General features: G+C 41.7%; 1 pseudogene across 1 annotated transcript; it reads right to left on the reverse strand.

Moving 5' to 3' along the window:
• Window positions 1–1745: 1745 nt before the first annotated feature.
• On the reverse strand, window positions 1746–2277 carry LOC707532 (ATP synthase F(0) complex subunit C2, mitochondrial pseudogene; annotated as a pseudogene). The gene has a single exon (XR_013412737.1). The product of XR_013412737.1 is annotated as an ATP synthase F(0) complex subunit C2, mitochondrial pseudogene (transcript).
• Window positions 2278–4277: the final 2000 nt, after the last annotated feature.

Below are 4277 nucleotides of genomic sequence, written 5' to 3' on the forward strand. Positions count from 1 at the left end.
TGTAAGTTATATGCAAATATTGCACCATTTTATATAGAAGACTTGAGCATCCACAGATTTTGGTATTCTCTTGGAGTGCTGGAACCAATCCCCTGTGGATATGGAGGGATGGGCAACTATATTATGAAGTGTGGGTATGACTGAGAACCAAATGACATTGCCTTAGTATCACTGGTCAGTTGCCTGAAGAGTTTTGGGCCCCTCAAGCTGAGCCAGTGGGAAGACCCATTTTCTGGGGCCTATGCCTGTTAAAACTGCTCTTTCCGACTAGATGGTTCTAGTAGAATCTTAGTGGCCCCAGCCTGTTTGGAAATGCCTGGAACTTTTTCAACAAAAGCAGAGACTCTTCCTTGATGGTGGAGAAGCACAAAGGGGAACCAGGAAAAAGCACACATCTTGCTCAAGAAGACTTTAGAGAAACAAAAACTGTAGAGAAAAAGTAAATGAACACTATAGAATCAAAACAAAAACAAAATCACTATTTATGAAGAAAAACTGGAAGGAAATAACAGTTGATATGGTGATGGGATTTGAGCTATCCTTTCTTTATTCCAAATTTTCTGTGATGTGATTATATTGTAAGTTTTTCATTCTAAGAGAAAGTAATTCCGGCAGTTAGCTGTGTGTGTGTGTGTGTGTGTGTGTGTGTGTGTGTGTGTGTGTGTAATGGGGTAGGGAGTGGTGATCAAGCCCTGGACTTGTAGTCAGGGGCTATAGGTTAAACTTTAGCTCTGTTACCAGCTGCTCACTTCTGAGCTAGTTATTTAACCCCTCTCTGCCTTGGTTTCCTTATGTTGAAAGCTGAAATAACATAAATTCCTGTTCCTGTGTTTAACAATACTGAGACCAGGCATATGTTCCTGTTCCCATGTTAAAAAATACTGAGAGCAAACAAAAATAACTTAAGCTACTTGCTCTAGGAAATAATAGTTCCTAGAAGATAAGACTGTTAACTAACTAGAATAACTCACCTACGAAGACTAACAGCTTACTCATAAAGACTTGTTCAAGTCTTTTGCTGTGCCCACTGATCCAAAGCTAGTATGTCATAAACTCGGCCCAATCCTAGTTTTGCACCTTGTAAAACCCACCTTAAAATCACCCAGCTCAGGTCCTAAAATTGTATAAAGATACTTCCAACTTACCCCTTCTGAGACACTACTAAGACTGTCAAGATGGTGTTCTTCCTTACCGCAGTGAGTCTGATCAGGATACCCCTCTACTGCTTTGCATGGTACTGTAACAGGTTCTCCTGGCAGGTTTTTTGAAGACTTGACAATATGTAAAAGAGGATGGTTGGACTCTACACTCTCAGAAGTCCCTTGTGTTTCTCACTTTCTCAGATTCATGTTGGTGACATTTTCTTCTTCTTGGCTGTCTTTCTGACATGGATTCAGTCACTTTTACAAACTGTTTTTTCAGGCTTTATTGTTTTTCTTTTTCCTTCCTTAATTTGAAAGTGCAATCTAAGCTGGGCATTTCAGAGGAACAGCCACTGGTAGGTTCTAGCTGCAATTAAGAAGCTGAAGGATGGATAGTAGTGATGGTTGTGCAACAATGTGAATGTATTTAATGCTACAGAACTGTACAATTAAAATGGCAAAAATGAAAATTTTTATGTTATGCATATTTTACCATAATTTTTTTCTTATTAATATAGTACTTATTTGTCTTTTCTCTGTCAATCTGTGGATGCTCAAGTCAAACCCTGAGCCAACCATGTTCCCCAGGCTACTTGAGGAGGTATAGGAAAAGGAACACACAGGGCCGACCAGACATGGGAGAAAGAACTATGGGAGGTGGAGATGGCTCCTTCACATGGCAAAGAGGATGAGAAAGGCCACCACCAAGCAAAAGCGCCCCATGGCCTCCCAGAGGGCAAAGCCCAGAATGGCGTAGGAGAAGAGCTGTTGCTTCAGAGAAGGGTTCCCGGCATAACCAATGATGAGGCTCCCAAACACAGTCCCAATCCCAGCCCCAGAGCCAGGCACCCCAACTGTGGCAGCCCTAGCTCCAATGAACTTGGCTGTTGTGTTGTTGTCCCTTGAAATGGTGCTGGTTTGGAAGCTGTGGCTAGAGACAAGTGAGGTAAGGGGACGTGAGACTACCAAGCTGCTGAGGCTCTCATCTGTCAGTATCTCTGGTTGTTACTGCAGATAGAGCATGGCTCAGCAGCTGTGAGGTGCTCTTGACCAGCAAGGGAGAGGAGATGAACTTGGAGCAGGCGAACATTTTCAGGGGACGAGGGGCTGTGGCAGGAGAGCTGCTCCCGCTGCGGAGGAGACAGTACCAGAATTTTTTTTAAAAGAAGAAGCTAAAGGCAATTTCCTCTTTCCAATATTTATACTGGCACCATAGGATGCCAGCAAAGGGCTGCTGGAAACTGTTCCTCTTCTAGGTTGAAAGACATATACACGAAATATACAGGTCTAGAGCTTGTTAGAGTAAGGAGGTGCTCAGTGTCCAGCCTTCTCCTCCTCCTTCTCCTCTTCCTCCTCCTTCTCCTCCTCTTCCTCCTCCTTCTCCTCCTCTTCCTTTCTCCTTCTTCTTCTCCAGGGAAGAGTAGAAGAGGCAACACTTTCCTTCCTATTCCTATTTAGCTGGATTTCAAACCTAACAGTATAAAGACAGAGTGGGTAAATACCTGGAACCTGGTTCAGGAATATCTTGGTTCAGTATACCCTTCTATTCTGATCCAATGTTTGCACTGGTGGATTGGGGTACAATGACAGGAAGGGTAACGTTATGGTTAGACCAACGTTAAGTTTAGGGAGAAGGTGGATGTAACTTGAGGAGAGGCAAATGTGGTCAGAAATGGCAGACACAAGCAGTATATCTGAGTATCAATTTTTCTTTGGCAGTGAAAGCATAAGGAATACACAGGTTATTTTATGTATGTATAAGCTCGATAAATCTGGCATTTCTAGCTCTCACCAAAAGATCCATCCAGTGTCAGCTATATAATTTGTGGGGCCCAGTGCAAAATGAAAATGCAAGTTCCTTTGTTCAAAAAGCAGTGAAAAAATGCTGTTAAAGATACTTAAAATATAAAGCTTTTCCCTTTCGTCCATGGTCTCGCTCTTTGGACTTCCATGGTGTTTTTTATCTGCTATTTAATGTAGTTCCAAATGAAGAAAAATTAAAAATTTAAATTACTAGCATGCATTTTACCATTCAGTTTTGTACTGTGCAATGACAGTTTTAAATGCAAATATAAGAGTGCTTAAGTCATATGTAGAATAATCAAATACGCGATTTGTCTTCTGTAGTTTGTATGTGTGTATGTGTTTCATTCTTTTCAGAACAGTGGGAATGCTGCAGAAAAGGAACCATTTTTATTCTACTTCTTGATGCACACACATTCTACCAACACTCTCTACCTTCAGCTTACTGATGAATAAGGAAGAGTTGAAAGGAAAGGAAAAGGTTTGCAAAGACAGGGCAACCCTTTTCCTTTCCTTCTATGTTATCATTTTCTGTGGAAGTGGTTGGTTAACATGGAGGAGTAATATGAGTAAGAAAGTATATGATAGAGTTCCTTGGTCATTCGTGTTTCTGAGAATGTCCCTGCTTTCTTTCTGCGTTCAGAGCAAATTCTAGTTTGTATGGAAAACATGATCTCTCAGGACTGTCAGCAATCACACTTATTTACTCATGGATGTAACACACTTACCTTGTACTTGCTGTGGGTCTCAGTGAACTCTCATGCATTGCGGGCCCATTGGAATTCTGTGCTTATGGAGAATGACAAAAGCTATATCTGAATGGGGTGGCAAGAAATGGTGGACACACATACAGTGTGTATCTCCTCTGCTCATGCTCCATTGAAATCCCATTGGACATCTACAAAACATAACCTCAAAGATAAAATGATTAAGAATTTCAAGATGGTGGTAGCTGAGTATTAAACCAAGCCTGTGGTCTTTCTGACTGTGGGGCTTGGTGGGACTGCACAGGTTTTGTGTTCATGAAGTGGGCCCTGGACCCATCAGAGTATGATATTACATCTGAAAAAAATACTAATGTGACTCCAAAAATATCCATGAAAATCAACCTTGTTTTTACTGAAATTTTCTTGAGATTACTGAGGAGAGGGTGTCAAAGTACACCACCAGGTAAAATTTCCCACAAATCCTTTTAAGTTTCTCTCTCACCAAAGAGAGCTCTTTGAGGCAGCTGTTATGTTGGCAGTCTCTGGCCCCTGGAGTTCCAGGCATTAGGATGAATGTGGGGGAAGATGGCCTGGATTGGTTTATAGCTGGCCCCCCTTATTGACC

Source organism: Macaca mulatta, chromosome X (genome assembly GCF_049350105.2).
Source record: "Macaca mulatta isolate MMU2019108-1 chromosome X, T2T-MMU8v2.0, whole genome shotgun sequence".
NCBI classification, from domain to species: Eukaryota; Metazoa; Chordata; class Mammalia; order Primates; family Cercopithecidae; genus Macaca; species Macaca mulatta.